A 9,881-nucleotide genomic window follows, 5' to 3' on the forward strand; every position below is an offset into this window, starting at 1 on the left:
TCAAGTGCACATGGGACATTTTCAAAGATAGACCATATGTTAGGACATAGGCAAAGTCTCTCCAAATTCAAGAAGATAGAAATCATATCAAGCTTCTTCTCAGATCACAGTGGCATAAAACTGGAAATCAACTACAATAAAAACAACCCAAAGAAATCAAACACATGGAGACTAAACAGCATGCTATTAAACCATGACTGGGTTACCAAAGACATCAAGGAAGAAATAAAAAACATCATGGCAACAAATGACAATGAAAACACAACAATCCAAAATCTATGGGACACAGCGAAAGCAGTCCTGAGAGGGAAGTTCATAGCTCTACAAGCCTACTGCAAAAAACAAGAAACAATGGTAATAAATTACCTAACCAAACAACTCAAAGAGTTAGAAAGAGAGCAACAAGAAAAGCCCAGTGTAAGCAGAAGGAAAGAAATAATAAAGATCAGAGCGGAGATAAACGACATAGAGACCAAAGAAACAATACAAAAGATCAACAAAACCAAGAGCTGGTTCTTTGAAAAGATAAACAAGATTGATGGACCTCTAGCCAGGCTCGCCAAGAAGCAAAGAGAGAGGACCCAAATAAACAAAATCAGAAATGAAAGAGGTGAAATAACAACAGACCCTGACGAAATACAAAGGATTGTTACAAAATACTACGAACAACTCTATTCCAACAAACTGGACAACCTGGAGGAAATGGACATATTCCTAGACAAATACAACCTTCCAAAACTCAATCAGGAAGAATCTAAACAGCTCAATAGCCCAATAACTATGGACGAAATTGAAGCAGTCATCAAAAAGCTTCCGGCAAACAAAAGCCCGGGGCCAGACGGCTTCACAGGAGAGTTTTACCAAACTTTCAAGGAAGAACTAAAACCTATCCTCCTCAGACTATTCCAAAAAATTCAAAAGGAAGGAACACTTCCAGTCTCCTTCTATGAAGCCAGCATCACCCTAATACCAAAACCAGATAAAGACAACACAATGAAAGAGAATTACAGACCAATATCCCTCATGAACATAGATGCCAAAATCCTCAACAAAATCCTAGCAAATCGGCTCCAGCAATACATCAGAAAGATCATACATCATGACCAAGTAGGATTTATCCCAGGAATGCAAGGATGGTACAATATCCGCAAATCAATAAATGTGATACATCACATAAACAAATTGAGAGATAAAAATCACATAGTCATATCAATTGATGCAGAAAAAGCATTTGACAAAATCCAACACCCTTTCTTGATAAAAACTCTCAACAAGGTGGGAATAGAAGGATCATACCTCAACATAATAAAAGCTATATATGATAAACCAACAGCAAACATCATACTCAATGGGCAAAAACTAAAACCATTTCCCCTAAGAACAGGAACAAGACAGGGATGCCCACTCTCACCACTCCTGTTTGACATAGTACTGGAAGTATTAGCTACCGCAATTAGGCAAGAAGAAGAAATAAGAGACATCCAAATTGGAAAAGAAGAAGTGAAGCTGTCCTTATTTGCAGATGACATGATATTGTACGTAAAAAACCCAAAAGATTCCATCAAAAAACTAATAGACTTAATAAATGAATTCGGCAATGTAGCGGGATACAAAATTAACGCCAAGAAATCTATGGCATTTCTATACACCAATAGTGAACTTAAAGAAAAAGAGACTAAAAAAGAAATCCCATTTACCATCGTACCAAAAAAATTAAGATACCTAGGAATAAACTTAACTAAGGAGGTAAAAGACCTATACGCGGAAAACTACAGGACACTTAAAAAAGAGATAGAGGAAGACGTAAACAGATGGAAGAACATACCATGTTCATGGATTGGTAGAATCAACATCATTAAAATGTCCATACTACCCAAAGCAATCTACAGATTCAATGCACTCCCCATCAAAATACCAACAGCATATTTCACAGACCTAGAAAGAACTCTCCAAAAATTCATCTGGAATAAAAAAAGACCCCGAATAGCCGCAGCAATCCTTAGAAAGAAGAATAAAGTAGGAGGGATCTCAATACCAGATTTCAAGCTGTATTACAAAGCCACTGTTCTCAAAACTGCCTGGTACTGGCACAAGAACAGACATATAGATCAATGGAACAGAATAGAGAATCCAGATATCGACCCAAACCACTACGCTCAATTAATATTTGACAAAGGAGGCATGAACATACAATGGAATCAAGACAGTCTCTTCAATAAATGGTGTTGGGAAAATTGGACACACACATGCAAAAAAATGAAACTAGATCACCAACTTACACCATACACAAAAATAAACTCAAAATGGATACAGGACTTAAACATAAGACGGGAAACCATAAAAATACTAGAGGAATCCACAGGCAACAAAATCTCAGACATATGCCAAAAGAACTTTTTCACTGACACTGCCCCTAGGGCAATGGAAGCTAAAGAGAAAATTAACAAATGGGACTACATCAAAATAAAAAGCTTTTTTACAGCAAAAGAAACCATCAACAAAACAACAAGAAAGCCCACTGCATGGGAGAACATATTTGCAAATGCTAGCACTGATAAAGGTTTAATCTCCAACATCTACAGGCAGCTTATGCAACTTAATAAAAGGAAGATAAATGATCCAATAAAAAAATGGGCAACGGACCTAAACAGAATCTTTTCAAAAGAAGACAGAAGGAAGGCCAAGAGACACATGAAAACATGCTCAAAGTCACTTATTATCCGAGAGATGCAAATCAAAACAACAATGAGGTACCATCTCACACCTGTCAGAATGGCTATCATCAACAAATCAACAAACGACAAGTGTTGGCGAGGATGCGGAGAAAAAGGAACCCTCGTGCACTGCTGGTGGGAATGCAGACTGGTGCAGCCACTGTGGAGAACAGTATGGAGTTTCCTCAAAAAACTGAAAATGGAACTCCCATTTGACCCAGTAATCCCACTCCTGGGAATATATCCAAAGAAACTAGAAACACAAATCAGAAAAGATATATGCACCCCCATGTTCATAGCAGCACAATTTACAATAGCTAAGATTTGGAAACAGCCTAGGTGCCCGTCAGCAGATGACTGGATCAGAAAACTGTGGTACATCTACACAATGGAATACTATGCTGCCATAAAAAAGAAGGAATTCTCATCATTTGCAGCAACCTGGATGGAATTGGAGAATATTATACTAAGTGAAATAAGCCAGTCAATGAAAGAAAAATACCACATGATCTCACTCATTTATGGATAATAAAGAACATTATAAACTGATGAACAAAAAGATAGTTACAGAGACATTAAAGCAACAAATAGACTTTCAAATTACAGGGGGAAAGTTAGGGAGAGGGGGGGTAGATAAGAAATCAAACGAAGGACTTGTATGCATGCATATAAGCATAAACAATGGACGCAAAACTCTGGGGGGTGAGGGCATGTGTGGGGGTGGGGTGGGGGGGGTAATGGTAAGATATGTACACATATAATACCTCAATAAAAAAAAAAAAAAAGTAAAAAAAAAAAAAAAAAAAAAAAAAAAAAAAAAAAAAGAAGAGTGTAGTGGACAATGACAGGAAGCTCCAGGACTGAACTCTGACACACCAACATATTTTTCTCCTCACATTTTTTTAGACATAATTTCAGACTTCCAGAAAAGTAGCAAGAACATCTATACTAATAATAGAGGAATATGCAAATTGTCCAGGAAGCCATCACAGTAACAGTAACAACTGAATAGCAGGCTGCATGGGGCGACAGGCTGGCACGGGGGTTAGTGAGGAATGACCAAATGACTGAACAGCAGGCTGTGTGGGGCAACCAGGCTGGCAGGGGGGGGCAGTTGGGGGCGACCAGGCTGGCAGAGGGGGGCAGTAAGGGGTGACCAGGCCAGCAGGGGGGCAGTAGAGGGTGACCAGGCTGGCAGGGGGGGGGAGCAGTTGGGGACGACCAGGCCAATGGGGGGTGGCAGTTAGGGGTGACCAGGTCGGCGGGGGCAGGGGGGGGCGGCAGTTGGGGGCGACCAGGCTGGCAGGGGGGGCAGTTAGGGGCGATCAGGCCAGCAGGCAGGTGAGCAATTAGGAGCCAGCAGTCTCGGATTGTGAGAGGGATGTCCGACTGCCGGTTTAGGCCCGATCCCTGGGATTGGGCCTAAACCGGCAGTCGGACATCCCCTGAGGGGTCCTGGATTAGAGAGGGTACAGGCTGAGCTGAGCCCCCCTCCCTCCCCTGTGCACGAATTTCATGCACTGAACCTCTAGTTACAAATATTTCTCACATACTCTTCACCTAGATTTCCCAAAGGTTAATATTTTACCACATTTTAAATTCTTTTCTATGTACGTGCATATACTGTACTTTCCTGAACTATTTGAGAGTAAGTTGCAGATATACTGCTGCTCCTTTATCTTTAAATACTTCATTGTGTATTTCCTAAGAACAAGGACCTTCTTTTTCATAATTAGAGTGTAGTGATCAAAATCAGGAAATTAACATTGGTACAATACTTTTAACTAGCCACAGGCTTTTTTCTAGTTTTGCCAATGTTCCCCAATAACATTTTTGATAGCAAAGTAAAAAACATTCAAGCCTGTAAAGAATTTTTGTGAGTTTATTTGAGCCAAACTGTTGACAATTGCTGGGAAGCAATATCTCAATGGATTGGGATAGTGCTCTGGAGAATGGCGGGTTTTCCTCTACTTTTATACATTGCAATCAAAGGAGGAGACTTAGGTGGGTTACATGAAGTCCGTTGGTGATAGACTAGAGAGGCAGGAAAAAGCACAGGTGGAGGGGGGAGGAAACTTCTGGGATTGGATAAAAAGTAAAATGATAGACACATACTTAGGTGGGTGCAGGAACAATTAACATGATAACAATGAAGGAATTTGTGGTATCTGTCCTGGTGCCCAGGCACATTAGGTTGTGCCCCAAGGGTTCCAGAAAAAGGGAAGTTACAAGTTACCCAGACATTTCAAGGCTATCTATACATATAAAGAGGTAATATGCTAATTGTCTGTTACGGTGTTCCAGTAATGACCAATTTACATATTGATGCACGCACAGAAGGGGGCGGGTGGTCGGAGTTCCGGGGGGTCTGAGGACAGTGCCTGACAGGAGCCTGACTGCAAAGAAGGAAGAGGAAGCGGCCACTGCATGGACACCCTACCCTAGCCCCGCACCCCCAGGGGGATGGATGACCACCCTACCCCAGCCCCGCACCCCCAGGGGGATGGATGACCACCCTACCCCAGCCCCGCACCCCCAGGGGGATGGATGACCACCCTACCCCAGCCCCGCACCCCCAGGGGGATGGATGACCACCCTACCCCAGCTCCCGCACCCCCAGTGGGACGGGGAGGTTGACTGGACGGGGAGAAGACCCAGCCTTGGGCGTAGCTGCAGCCTGCACTTCTGACTCCCAATCTCTTCCCCCGCCACCCCCACCAGGGGCGCCCACAACAACAGCACGCGACCACCCCTCAGAGCCCCCGAGGCACCCGGGGCCTGCGGCCTGCCGCTGCCGGGCCCTCTCCACTGGGGCCGGGCACGCCTCTCCTCCCTACAACTCCAGACCCTTGTGGAGGCCGTCCTGAGGGCCCCCCAGGGTCAGACCCTTCCCCCTGACAGCAGCAGCACCTTCTTTGCAGTGGAAGTGTGCTGAACCTCGCTGGGGTGTGGCTAAACCTGCCCTCCTAGCCCACCTGGCTCCGCCCTGGCCTGCCCCCAACCCCGTCCAGGAAATTGGATCCCTGTCCTGAGCAAGTACAGCTACAAAACAGCCACATACAATTTAAAGAATGGCGCCAAGCGGGAAGGTTTGACAGTTACTCCCCCTTTGGCCTCGCTGCCCCCTAGTGCCCCCCTAACTCCTTGCCCCCTGCCAGTGCCTCCGGGGAAAACCACCACTACAGGGCTGCTGGCCAGAGCCCGCCCCTCCGAGGCCTGCGGAACCCTCTGCAAAGCTTCCATAGCTACAGTCCCAGGAAACAATCATGCCCTCCTCCCCTAATCAGCACCTGCTACCTGCAAGGGTACCCGTGAGCTGAAAAATAACAATCCCTTCCCATTTAGACATCACTTACTTGATGAAACATTTCTAGGTTTATTAGCTCAGAACTTCCTCATGACAACCCAGTGAGGTAGGCAGAGAAGAGATTACAATTGTATTCAGAAATGAAGCTCAGAGAGGAAAAGTGTCAAGCCCAGTGGTGGGGAGGCAATTTGATTTTAAGTGGGGGCAATTCGAGAATGAGTTAACAGTGAATTTTTTGCATTTCTTATGGTTCTAAGGGGCCTCATCTACAGCATATCCTACATAATAAAAGGCTAATACGCAAATGACCAAATGGTGGAATGACTGGTCACTATGATATGTGCTGACCACCAGGGGGCAGATACTCAACGCAGGAGCTGCCCCCTGGTGGTCAGTGTGCTCCCACAGCGGGAGAGCCGCTCAGCCAGAAGCTGGGCTCATGGCTGGAGAGCACAGTGGCCGTGGTGGGACTCTCTCCCGCCTCCATGGCAATGCTAAGGATGTCTGACTGATGGCTTAGGTCCACTAAGCTGTCAGTCAGACATCCCCCCAGGGCTTCTGGACTGAGAGAGGGTGCAGGCCAGGCTGAGGGACCCCCCTCCCATGTGCATGGATTTCATGCACCGGGCCTCTAGTGTTATTATAGATGCAAAAAGACAGATAGGGTCAATTAAGGTAAAGATTGACCTTGTCAGTGAAGATACTGGCCTAGGAGGTGACTACCCATCATAACTGCTTTTAGTTAAAGTTTAATTTCAGAACATCCTTTGTGGTTACTTTAGGTCTGAGTTTGCAAGACCGCCATGCAGGTTTTCCCTGAGCTTGTCAGGTTAGCATGTGGTCCCTTTCGTCCACAAAAGGAAAATTCTGGCTCCTATGTTGCACTTAATTGTTATATCTCTGGAGTTTTTATTAATCTGGAAAAGTTCTTCAGTGTTTCTTTGTCTTTCATGACATTTCAGAAATGTTATTTTGTAAAGTGAATCTTGATTTGAGTTTATCTGGTTTCTTCATAATTAGGTTCAGGTTATGTATCTTTGGTGGAACAGCCCAGAAGAGGTGCTGTGTCCTTCTCAGTGCACCCTTTCTGGAGGCACACAACACCTCTCTGTCCCATTGTGGATGATGTTAACTTACATTACTTGGTTGATGTGCTCCCTGCCAGGATTCTCTCTGTAAAGCTACTGTTTTCCCTTTGTAATTAATAAGCATGTGCCAACATTGAAAGGTCGGTTGAGGAAGAAGAGCCAGGAAGAAAGCTTGTGAAGGCTCATGGGGACATGGAAGGAAGACCAGAAATCTTAGAACCAGGAGGAGGTGCCACAAGGAGGGGAGAATGGTCAGTCAGTTTGGTCCAGTACTGCTGAGAGGTTAATTGGGTGAGGGTGAAAGTGTCCATTGGTTGCAACTTCCACATGCAGATCATAGTTGAGCTTGAGTGATGGGCCTGAAGCCAGCCTGTGGAGAGTCGAAGCATGAAAGGGAGGTGAGAACAGACAACAGGGAAATGCTGTGGACTGGAGGGATCCAGGTAGTGATAGAGAGGTGTGCGGGGCCAGGGACATGGTCTGTAATAGATGAAAGAATGTAGGATATGTAGAGTGAGCTAGGAAGGGGCCAGATGAGGGGTTAAAGCAAAGAGAGGAACCATGGAGAGCAGAATGTTCTTGAGGCAGATGAGGTGAGAGAAGTCTTAGAGGGTCCTTCCCCACCCAGAGGGAAGTGAGAGCAGGTGATGGTATGGCAGGGAGAGACCTCACTTTTCTTAGCTGAGGAGGAGGTGGAGCAGGGCTGGAGGGAGGGCCAGGCATGGAGAGGGGAATGAGCCATGCTTGAAATGATCTCTGGAAAGGGAGACAGCAAGCTGACCAGAGTGGAGATGGGAGGGAATGACATGAAGGCAAATCTAGTGTTCAAGAGCCATGAGTTTTCAGCTCTTTTTGACAGGGAGTAGACACTGCCTGGTGGGTACTGAGGAGACAAGGGACCCTCTACCTTGGGCTCTCAGGGGCAGGTGTACGGGAGACAGAACAGAAGCTTTGGAGAGGACCGAGGTCTGTCTCTAGGGGTTAGCTAGTCTCTGTGAAAGCTGGAGGGAAGGGAGCTTCTGCATTCAGAGCAGAAGCAGGAGTGTAGAGTAGTTCAGTTTTTCCAAGAGAGCTGTGCACAAGGATGACAGCCAGGAGCAATGCAGGGGTGGGGGGTGGGAGGAGTGGAAGGAAGGCTCCCTGGGTTGAAATACCAGGAAACTCCTCCTCCGTCTTCCCTCCCCACCAAGACCAAGAAGGTGGAGCTCCCGGCCCCACATCTGGCCCCTATTGGCATGAGACCATCAGGGCTCTAGCCCAGTAAGCTCACAGCTTCCTCCAGGAAAAGCTGACAAGGATGGGGTGTGGAGGCGGCACTGCCCATGGCCCCGGACGAACTGAAGTCGGGCCAATCCCCACTTTGCCAAGCCTCACCTCTCCAGAAATCAGAGGCTCGGCTACTCCATAGGTGATGTGAGGGCATGGGCAGCCTGCTGCTGTTGGGGTGAGAGCTTGCCATCTGTTCTGAGCCTTCTGGTCCGACAAGGGGATTTTGGAATGCCAGCATGTATGGCTGGTCCACTCCACGTCTTCCCTGCGCCTGCTGGTGGGAATAAGTGCTCAGCATATTTTGGTTTCCATTAGATCAGAGGCTATGATCCAAAGAGAGCCCTGGGGTTTTGTCCTGGTTCTGTTTCTGCTACTGATGTGAGGAGAAAATTTGGGCAAGTCCTTCTCTTTTTTGGGTCTCAGTTTCCTTATCTATGTACTGGTGTTGTGACAGACACCCTCTCTAAAGCCAGTTGTCATCTGTTCTCAGAATAGAAACCCCTCTTACCTGCTTTCCACCAAATCCAATCTGAGCTATGAAATGATTGGTATAAGCAGGCCCTGAGCCCCCCAAAACTCGGGATTTTAAGGGTGAAGAGATCTCCAGCATTTCCTCTGCCCAGGGGCTCATACATCAATCGTATGTTTTCTCTCATACTCCCCTCCACCCTGGGGTGCTCCTGACTACAGGCACAGGAAGTGGCTTCTTAAGGCCTCCGCACTACCCCTCCATCCTCCTTTATTTGTTTCTCATTCCCTGCCTGAAATGCCAGCATCAGGCAAGTATTCCTTGAGCTAGACATAGATTTCTACAGATACTGGCTTTGGGATAAAATCTGGGAAGCTATTGGACCTTAGTGTGAAATAATTGCCTTGATCCTTTCCCAAGGAAAAACAGACTTTGGTAGAAGGGAGGGCATAGGTGGGAACCTTGGGGGATAGGTAGGAGGGGCAGGAGGTAAAGGGCCACCCTAGGGGGCTATGCAGGCTCCAGGAACCCTTGACCCATGACCTACCTAGTCTTTCTATTCCTTTTCCCACCCCTAGGGCACCCTCTAGGAGTGAAGATCTGGCTCTGTCACTCCTCTTCTCTGTTTTCCTTCCCTGACCCAGTGTCCTGGGGACCCTTCAGGCAATATAGCCTGGTTGGGTCGAATTCTCAGGGTTCTACAACTGAGCTGCTAGCATAGAATTTCTATGCCACAGTTCAGGCACCATGGCAACTGACAGAAATAAACACCGTGCTTCACAGTCTAGGTTCTGCAGTGATGTCATCTCCAGGTCCTGTCTCCTGGGCCCTGTGGCTTGCTGCACCCTAGACTGTCTCAGCTGCTCAAGCTGGAGTACTGTCTTCCTTCTCAGCCCCCACGACACCTCTGGAGTGGGGAAGAGTGGACGCAGGAGCTTGGGCAGGGGAACCTGAAATAAGCCCCACACCAGCCTAGCTCCTTGCCTGCCACTTAGATGTCTCTGTAGCTGCTATTGTCCCTTCCTTGGTTCCAG

The sequence above is a fragment of the Cnephaeus nilssonii genome (assembly GCF_951640355.1).
Source record: "Cnephaeus nilssonii genome assembly, chromosome: 4".
NCBI classification, from domain to species: Eukaryota; Metazoa; Chordata; class Mammalia; order Chiroptera; family Vespertilionidae; genus Cnephaeus; species Cnephaeus nilssonii.